The following is a 10,700-nucleotide window of genomic DNA, read 5'->3' as shown; positions in this document are numbered from 1 at the left end:
TCGTGCGTTTAAGACGACCGAATTGTGTCGTACATACTAGCATTTTCCTATATATTATTTTACTATTAAACAAAACTTTTGGAATTGTCTTAAGTGCTATACTTAATTTCTTTTCTTTTTTATCAATTTTTTTCTCTACTTAAATTTTTGTTATTTAACTATTTTTTTAAGCAATTTAACTATTTTTTTAAAATCTCATTATTGTGGTAAAAAAACAATGAATTATTTATATAACAATAAATCTTTGAGACTTGACTTGAATATTAAAAAGACTGTATACAAATTATAGTTTAGCCGACAAAAATGTCTAAGTCGGACACTATGACTGATCATTTATTTTACATGTGTGATTTTTTAATGATTCATCATATCGTTTATTAACAACAAAAAAAAAAACCTTAAATATTTAGTTAAAATAAAAAATATTAAAAACTCAAAGATATAAAAAAAAAAAAATCAGAAAAAATATACGATCCATCCACTATAAATTATTGGGCCCAAATGGGCTTTCTCGCGTGTTACATAAAACAATCGATCTTCTCCACTCTCTCTCTTTAACTCTTCCTTGCTTTTCTTCTTCTTCAATTTTATTCAGAGATCTATCGCGCAACCTCACTCACAAAACCAACCAACCATGGTATTCATCGAATCCAATCCAGATCTCTATTTCGTTCCGCTTATGGTTTCTACTTTTTGATTTTTCACTTCGATGTTAATCTAAAGCTATAATCGCTTTTCAATTTGTTTTTGTAGGCTTCGGAGAATTTAGATGCGAAGATAGAGCAATTGCTGAACGTGGAGAAGCAGATGAGACTCGCCGGAGAAATCGCCGGCACCAGAAAAGCCGCAATTGATATTTTCCAACTCTGCTTTGAAGCGAAAGCCTGGAAAACCCTCAATGATCAGATTGTTGTGTTGTCTAAACGACGCGGTCAGCTTAAGCAGGTATTTGATGCAAATAGATGCGTTTTGTGTTAGGTTTTAGGAGGTTTAGGGTTTTGGTTTGTTTAGAATGTTAATTGTTCATTGTTGTTTACAATTTCAGATTGATTAGTAACTTAGGGTTTGAGTTGTTTTAGTCTTGGATGTTTCCGGTTTCACTATATCCTATCAGTATTTAAGGAACTTAAGCATATCAATTCACTATTGTTACAGTTTATGTGTATAATTTCACTGTTAGGAATTAGGATTCAGTCTAGACATCTTGTAGTTGTTGTATAATTGGTACAAATAAGCGAGAAGAGCGATGTTTTATGGTACTAATGAGGCTATTATATATGCACCCAGGCTGTAGTTGCTATGGTCCAGCAGGCTATGGAATATATTGATAAGACACCGGATATTGAAACTCGTGTTGAACTCATCAAAACACTGAACAGTGTATCTGCAAGGAAGGTTAGTTAGTTATGTTTGAATTCTTCGTTATATTTTATTATCTTTTTGCATAGAATTATTTATAAGATATATGTTTTGGTGATTTGTATGTTGTATTGTGTTTTTCTTAGATATACGTTGAGATTGAGAGAGCACGATTGGTCAAGAAACTTGCCAAGATTAAGGAAGAAGAGGGGCTTATTGCTGAGGCTGCTGATTTGATGCAAGAAATTGCGGTTGGTGCAAACTTGTTATGTTTTCATTACTTTTTTATATCTTTGGTTTTTGGATGATACTGATTAGTACATATTATTGTTTGGTTTACTTATGTAATTGGTAATCTTAACAGGTGGAAACTTTTGGTGCTATGGCAAAAACTGAGAAAATTGCATTTATTCTCGAACAAGTATGAGTCTTTTTTGTTTTGTTTGGCTATTAATTTTTTATGTTGCTTATAAGTTACTAATTTGGGCATAAACTGTTTAGGTTCGATTGTGCCTAGACCGTCAGGATTATGTTCGTGCACAAATACTCTCAAGAAAGATAAGTCCAAGAGTATTCGACATAGATGCATCTAAGGAAAAGAAAAAGCCCAAAGAAGGCGATAACATGGTTGAAGAAGCTCCTGCAGATATTCCCTCTCTACTGGAGTTGAAAAGGATTTATTACGAACTCATGATTAGGTAATTGATTTCCGACTTCCTGATTCCTTGTGGTGTTTCTTGATCTTTCATGTTTCTTTTAGTTTATCTAGGGATGTACAAAAAAAAAAACATAAACCTGAACAGAACTACCGTAAAAGACCAAACCATTGTGTACGGTTAACACACTGAACTGATAGTTTAAATATAATTCACACTGAACTGAATCGTGTTTAACATTTTTACAAACTGAACTCAGTTAGTATAAATTTTCAGAACTCAAATTTCGGTCACTTTCACATATTGTTATGAACCATCCAAAGTTTATATTATAAATAAAAAATCTTATATTGTTGAGACTTGAGAGAGTTACAGAGATGCTATGACGGCTATTTATGGTTCTTGCCATTTGCAAACTCTAACATTCACCTGAAACTTAGTTACATAGATGCTGCTGCTGTGCTTAAATACGGCGGAAAATGTGAAACTCAATAAAGATAATTTCCCTTGCTAGAGTTTACTTAAGTATAATTTCTAATATGATTGCATCTAAAGAAAGTGGGTATAAAGCACCTAACGATCTAAGTTTCTAAGGTAACTAGTACTGTATTAATGCATTGCTAGAGTTGGAGGAGGTTTCACATTAGGACAAGTGTAATTTCTTCTTTCTTTTCATACATCATGTACCGTGTTAAACATTTAAATGGCCACAACTGGACCTTTTGGTTTGGATCAAATTTACAATTCCAAATTTATCCTTTTCATCCCTGCTTTCTATTCTTGTTTGCCACATCCCAGTTCTTAATCATTTTGACATAAAGCACAATGTCTGACATCATCATTGACTGTTCTATGTTAAAATTTTGACATAATGCAAAGTTTATCCGCCATTTAAAATTTTATGAAATAGGATTATTAAAACGACGTGAAGTGGATGTATAAAATGAATTTGAACTTTAAAGTTGATAAAAACATGCTGGTTATAGTTATCCTTCCTAACATGTGGATCATTGTCTTTTACCATTGATACTGTTCAAAAAATAGTGAACATGTCGCTGTAAATTTGATCTTCAGAATGTCAATTCTTTTATTTTCATTGTAAATATTGCAATTTCTATCGATTGTCGTTTATATTTATATTTATGCTGCCTGGTTGTTGAGCCATGATCATTTGAATTATGTGTAAAGGGAGACCTTGTGCTACAAAGCTCCTGCCACGATGTGGTTTAAGGAAGGCTCAAAACCATTGTTTTGGGTCTACAGTAGGCAGCCTTCTCAATTACAAGATGTTTTCTCCCACAGTTTAAATAATTTTCAAATGCATAGTCCATTTGAATTTTGTTTCAAAATTATTGTGCGTTTGCGAAATGACTTGTAACACAGCAATAAAGTGTGTAGGGAATTGGTTGCAGTGCAGTATATGCACAGTAAATTTCACATAGCTTTCTAAATTTGGTGCCATGCTTCTATACCTTTTCACTAAATGTGGAATTGATATAGACGATTTATCTTTATGCTACATTATTAAGTACCTGGTCCATAATATTTCTTGCTGCTGATCCTGAAATCTTTTTTTTTTTTCCTTATGCTGCTTTTCTGTCTGTGATTTTAGGTATTATTCCCACAACAATGATTATCTTGAAATCTGCCGTTGCTATAAGGCAATATATGAGATTCCATCTCTTTCTTTATTTGCTATCGCTGTTACTGTGAGATTCTATTGCTAAACGATATTATATTATGATACAACTTATTTCCAAATACAATCTTTATATGCAGATCCTGAGGAAAATATCTTGGTGCTTGGTTCTTGCTCCTCATGATCCGCTTCAATCAAGTCTTCTGAATTCAACCATAGAGGATAAGAATCTATTTGAGATTCCAAACTTCAAGTATGTTATTTTATTTTGTATCTCACATACATTCTGGTCATGTTCAAATATTTTGTTTAGGATTCCTTGTCATTGGGTGTACCTGTTATATATTGTGTCCAGGCTTCTCTTAAAGCAACTGGTCACCATGGAAGTCATCCAATGGACGGCTCTTTGGGAGACATACAACGTCGAGTTTCTGAACGAGATTGTCTCTGGAAAGTTTTTGAGTGAAAAAGCTGGAGAAGATCTTAAAACAGAGAATTATTGAACATGTGATTGACTGATGCCCTTGCACTTCTTCTTTATGTTTAACATTTATTTATGTGAGTATTAACATGGAGTAATTTTGTTCATGTTTCTTTCAGAATATTCTCGTTGTATCAAAATACTATGCAAGAATTACTTTGAAGAGACTTGCCCAGCTTTTGTGTCTCAGCCAAGAGGTGTGTAAACTTAATTAATTTCAGAAAGAAATTTGTTTTTCAAAGGGATTTTCCTAATTAATTATCCTTGAAGAAATTTGTGTAAACTTAAACTTAAATAATTGTAAACTTGCAACTACCTATTTCCCTCCTATCTTAATTAATTTGTTTTTCAAAGGGATTTTCCTAATTAATTAATGCATTTTACCCATTTAATTTCTATTGTTCTTCGTGTTTATCGTTTCGTTTTGCTTCTCAAACTGTAATGTATTACTTCAGGATTGTGTTTGACCTACAAATTTTTCATACGAGCTACTAAATTTGTATTTATAAGTTGAATCTTGAGTTAGGAATAGAGTTAGGATTTAGTTTATGTCAAGCTATGTGTAGTATGTTGTTGAGGTGTCATAGGTGAATAAGAGGTGCTGTTGTGTTATATTGTGGAGTGTTTTTTGATGTTCGTATCGAGTATATTTGGGTATGGGCATCATGGATTGATTTGTCAGGTATATTGAATGGGGTATTGAGCCAATGGCCTTTCTGGTGTTTTGTATGTGAAGGAACTTGACTTCTTGACTTGTTACCAATTTGTGTTTTCCCCTCTTTTGAACCCTATTTGTTACCAATTTGGGGGTTTTCCCACTTGTTACCAATCTCTATTTTCAGAACAGTGTCCAATTTGTCTTTGGTTATCATTTGTCTTTGGTTATGTGAAATTGTGGATTTTTTAGAGAAATCTAGAAATAACTTAGAAATATGACTTTTGGTGTTATATTCTCTTGCTAATGATAGTGGCTTTAGTTTTGAATCCTGTTATATATAATGTTTCATGGTTTTTAGTTACAGATTTAGGTAAGTAGGGTATGGAAGTAATGTGTGTATTCTATGTCACTATCATATTGTTTTGATACTTGGTGTTAGTGTATGACTTTTGTACTACTATTTGTGAGGCTAACTTGGTATTGGTGTGTGACTTGCAAGTAAGTATAATAGTGTTCAATTTCTAAGAGGGTTGTTTTTGAAACACAAGATAATTAACTAGTACTAATAACAAAGTCCAATTTGATCGAGACCTTCTTTATGGGAAACACTATTCTACTAATTACTTGTCTGCTTCCCATTTTTTACTAATAACTTGTCATAATCTCTGCATAATTGTGTAGATATTTAAGTTAACTTTGTTTCCCAATAAATGAGATTGGAATAACCAGTTCCGCATAATTGAGTTATAGATTGGAATAACCTTTCTGGTATTGAGCCAATGGCCTTATGCCTTCATCATTGTTAATATAATTATCTTGGCTTTTTTCAAAAAAAAAAAAGTTGAATCTTTGATACGTTTGCATTTTGTTTACATTGACACTGTTTTGTAATTATTTCATGATTGAATTTAACCTAGAATTTTTCAATGGAAGTTTGTTATTTATTTATTTCCCATGATTTTATAAGGTGTTTTTTATTTCTAATGATTTCCTGTTCCTAAAGGCAATGACGCTTCCCGATTTGGATACAAAAATAATTTTGGAGATATTGCATAAGAAGCTTCCAAACCTGTTTCGTGTTCCGCCCTCCCTATTAGAACTGCAACCCGATCTCACCGTTGTACAGGTTCAAAAGGTAGTTGATTCCCATGCATTGATAAAGAAGGGGAAGGAAATATTAGATCATGCAAACAAGTTCAATGTTTTCCGGACAGTAGTAAACACAGCTACGGTACAAATATATGACCCTAAACTCGACCGTTTTGTGCTCAAGTATAAAAAATTAAAGATAGAAGGGGGAGAAGGGCCATGCCGTTTCAATTGGATTCAGCATAATCTTAGGTTGATTATAGGTTATTGACCAACAACCTTTTCCTCCCAAAAAGAGGATTCTACTACACAGATAAGAAGTTATTTAATGACGATCAGGTAATATTTTAATTTTATTTATACTAAAATTTAGGAGATAAGCATATCGCTAACCGCATCACTAAAATTTAGGAGTAATTTGTTTTTATATTGAACCGTGTGTAATTTGTTTTTACAGAGAAATTCAGATGGAGCAATTGAAGATATAGTCGTTATTGCTGAATTGTACTCGTGACTCCTTACCCGTGTATGCCAAACCGCGTGGTTCAGTAGTTGACGATTTACAATTCAATTACAATGGTAAGACTATAGACTACAGACATGCAGATAAACTTGGAGATCCAATTCCAATTCTTGTTGACAACATAACAGATATGGAGTCTACTACGACACTATTTATTTTGGTGGTAGAGAGCAACGTCACTCTCTCAGCCCTACACTCGGCCAAAGTTCAGGAGACATATCGGTGCATTATAGTAAGTGGATCCGGGGTACCCGACACGTCGACGAGGAAATTTTTAAGAAGAGTTAGTCTAACTTTAAAGCTGCCGGTTCTTGCTCTTACGGATGGCGACACCTACGGTTTTCTTATTCTACTCAACTATAACAAAGGGTCCAAACAGATGGCATATGATAGTGAGAACTTGACAACTCCCAACATGTATTGGTTGGGAGTTAGACCAGAGAATATAATACCAAATAACTCCCAACCAATACATATTTGGTATTATATTCTCTGGCCTAACTCCCAACCAATACATGTTGGGAGTTGCCAAGTTCTCACTGTCATATGCCATCTGTTTGGACCCTTTGTTATAGTTGAGTAGAATAAGAAAACCGTAGGTGTCGCCATCCGTAAGAGCAAGAACCGGCAGCTTTAAAGTTAGACTAACCCTTCTTAAAAATTTTCTCGTCGACGTGTCGGGTACCCCGGATCCACTTACTATAATGCACCGGTATGTCTCCTGAACTTTGGCCGAGTGTAGGGCTGAGAGAGTGACGTTGCTCTCTACCACCAAAATAAATAGTGCCGTAGTAGACTCCATATCTGTTATGTTGTCAACAAGAATTGGAATTGGATCTCCAAGTTTATCTGCATGTCTGTAGTCTATAGCCTTACCATTGTAATTGAATTGTAAATCGCCAACTACTGAACCACGCGGTTTGGCATACACGGGTAAGGAGTCACGAGTACAATTCAGCAATACGACTATATCTTCAATTGCCTCATCTGAATTTCTCTGTAAAAACAAATTACACACGGTTCAATATAAAAACAAATTACTCCTAAATTTTAGTGATGCGGTTAGCGATATGCTTATTTCCTAAATTTTAGTATAAATAAAATTGAAATATTACCTGATCGTTTAAATAACTTCTTATCTGTGTAGTAGAATCCTCTTTTTGGGAGGAAGAGGTTGTTAGTCAATAATAACCCTATAATCAACCTAAGATTATGCTGAATCCAATTGAAACGGCATGACCCTTCTCCCCCTTCTATCTTTAATTTTTTATACTTGAGCACAAAACGGTCGAGTTTAGGGTCATATATTTGTACCGTAGCTGTGTTTACTACTGTCCGGAAAACATTGAACTTGTTTGCATGATCTAATATTTCCTTCCCCTTCTTTATCAATGCATGGGATGCTGCTGCTGATGTTGATGCGGTAAAGAATGTTTTGGAAGGAATTATTCACTCACCTACATCAACAAAGAATATTTGTGGTGTTCATCGTCTTGATCAACAAATTCTAAACAAAGTCTTGGAGAATTTGAAGAATTCCATTACTCAAGAAACCTTGAATCAACTAACAAACAGTCTTCAGGTATAGTATAGTTCTATTCAAAATCACTTGTTTCATGTCAATTCATCCAACTGATTTTTGACTTATGTTTTGTTTTTACTTGTGACAACGGGATTCAAATTAGGATACCAATTGTTTGAAATTAGGATAGCTCTTACTAAATTAGCAAATGGATCCTTTTAGGATTGTGTTGTCCTTTCCTTACAATGAAACCAAGCAAATGGGACGTGCTTGTTGATGATATTTTCTAATCTGTATATGCAGTTGGCAGAGGAGGACAATGAAACGGCTTCACCAGTTCCCTTGCAAGCTCCACCACATGATAAAGTAAAGCATAATTCTTCTGTAATATGTTTGATTTTGCAATTTGCATCACATTTTTATTTTATATCATTTTTCTCACTAATTTTATGGATTGTGTTGCATCCATTTTAAATTCAAGGTGCAAGTCCATGAACACCAGGATGAGAGGAAAGGAAAATTAACCAGGTATACATGTGTTTTGTTTTATTTGTTCCTCATGGTTTCAGGAATTAACTAAATGATGGCTTCACTTGCTTTTTTCTTGGTATGACATAATATGATTCCTACTTTTGGCAGCTACATTCCTGCTGCTGCTGCTGCTGCTACAGCTACAGTAAACAATGTTTCGGAAGAAACGACTCAGTTACCTGCCTCAAAGAAGATTCGTTATGCGTATGATGATGATGATGATGGAAAGTCTCTGAAGAATTTGATTACTCAAGAAACTTCTATTAACTTGCAAAATGTTTCCGAGCAGGTAACTTTCAAAATCAGTTCTTATGGTCCTTTAATGTTCAACCTCGGGTAACTCAAACTGCAGTGAGAGAAAAAGTTCAACTTGTTTGTCATGTTAACATATCACATTTAATCAAAATCTACAACATTAGTTATTGCGGACCTAACGTAATAATACAGTATGTATTATGTAATTGGTAGCTTGAAGAGCTACAGGGTTAGCCTAAAAAGTTTCTACAAGACTTTAGTGACTTTCTATCTCTTGTCTTGTTCATGAAATTAGCAAATCGATCCTTAGGTAATGCCCTATAGGATTGTGTCGTCCTTTCCACCTTAAGGTGAATAAGTGGAGTGTCCGGGGTCCGGGGTTCGAACCCCGGCTCCTGCACATATGTCCATGCCAACTGAGCTAAGCTCACGGGGACGAGAAGAATAGTTTTTATTCAGCTCTTCAAATATGTTTTGGTTCCCTATTACATGATTGCTACAACCACTATGCAAAAACCATATCTCACCAGATTTTTTATCATTAATCATAGTAGAGAATAATTTATGTGCATCATCTTCTGCAGAAAAGTTAATCCCCTTCATTGTTTCATCACCTTCTTTCTTCTTATGCCAACAATCTCTATCAGAATGATTAGGAATTTTGCATCTAGTACATCTAAAACGACAATCTTTTGATTCATGTCCAGGTTTTTTGCAAATAAGGCAATATGAATTAGAATTACCTTGTCTCCTTTCTCCTCTGCCTCTGTTTCCAGAATGCTTTCCATGTCCTCTTGTTGCGGGTTAGAACTCCGGATATTCATCTTTGCTTGAAAAACATTCTCCAATGGTTGATTGTTGTATCTATTCATTCTCTGTTCACGAGCTTCTAAGGAACCCATGAGTTCATATTGTGCGAGTTTTGTAAGGTCCTTTGTTTCTTCAATGACACCAAATATTGGCCTTCTTAACATGCATCTTTGGCCTTCTTAACACCAAATATTGTAGGATAATTGGCTTTACTCACACCTTGCTGGATAAATCTCAGTGCTGTAGCATTTTTCTTCACATTCTCCTTGTATGCTTTTTCTTTATCATCAGTCCAGGAAGCGTTTTTCTGACTTGTTTCTATTTGAGAGTTCTAGTAATCATAGTGTTCACCATTGAAAACTGGAATCTGATTTGTTGTGTAGGAGAAAATAGAGTTTGAATTTGATGTTGCCATTCTCTCTCTCTCTCTCTCTCTCTTTTTTTTTTTTTTTTTTTAATAACATACTCCGCTCTGTTGCCAAAACTGTTGGAGACAGGAGATAATAAAGAAATGGAACTTGAGAATCACAGTTTTGAAGTAATGTTTCTTTTCAATGCAATGCCTTTTCAATACATAGAACCTCTATTTATATTGGTGCATAGAAAATTCTAGTAAATAAGTGAAAGCATCTAGTAGTATTAAATGACCCTCTCTAGGATTGTGTTTGTCGAACAAACGAAGCAAATGGGATGTGCTTGAATTTGTTGATGAGATTTTGTAATCTGTATATGCAGGTGGCAGACAATGAAACGGCTTTCCTTGCAAGATGTGGAAAGGTGATTCAGGCAAAAAGTTCTAGCACATAATAGAAAGTTCCAAAGATGTGATCAGAGGATATGGCCCCAATCTATCTTTAATTGCTTTGTTATTTGCATTTGCATTATGTAATTTACTTTTAATGGGTGCTTGAAGAGCTTCAGTGTTGGTCTCAAAAGTTTGTTATATATTTATTATGTAATGGGTAGCTTGAAGAGGTACAGTGTTAACCTAAAAAGTTTCAAAAAGACTTGGGCATGTCATAAACTTATCTCTTGTCTTGTTCATGACATTTTGTTACAATCGGGATTAAGTTCTTAAGTGCTTAGTGTGTCTTTGGATATTAGTTGAATTCAATGTGAATTTTCATGTCAATCCGTAAAGTCTAGTTCTATAATGGAAAGTTCCATATGGCCCCAA

The 10,700-nt window shown here is 34.4% G+C and overlaps 1 pseudogene; it reads left to right on the top strand.

Moving 5' to 3' along the window:
• The first annotated feature begins 503 nt into the window (after nt 1-503).
• LOC123914086 lies at nt 504-10,700 on the top strand (annotated as a pseudogene).

Source organism: Trifolium pratense, linkage group LG3 (genome assembly GCF_020283565.1).
Source record: "Trifolium pratense cultivar HEN17-A07 linkage group LG3, ARS_RC_1.1, whole genome shotgun sequence".
In the NCBI taxonomy this organism is placed as follows: domain Eukaryota; kingdom Viridiplantae; phylum Streptophyta; class Magnoliopsida; order Fabales; family Fabaceae; genus Trifolium; species Trifolium pratense.
This window is presented reverse-complemented; position numbering and strand designations above follow the sequence as displayed.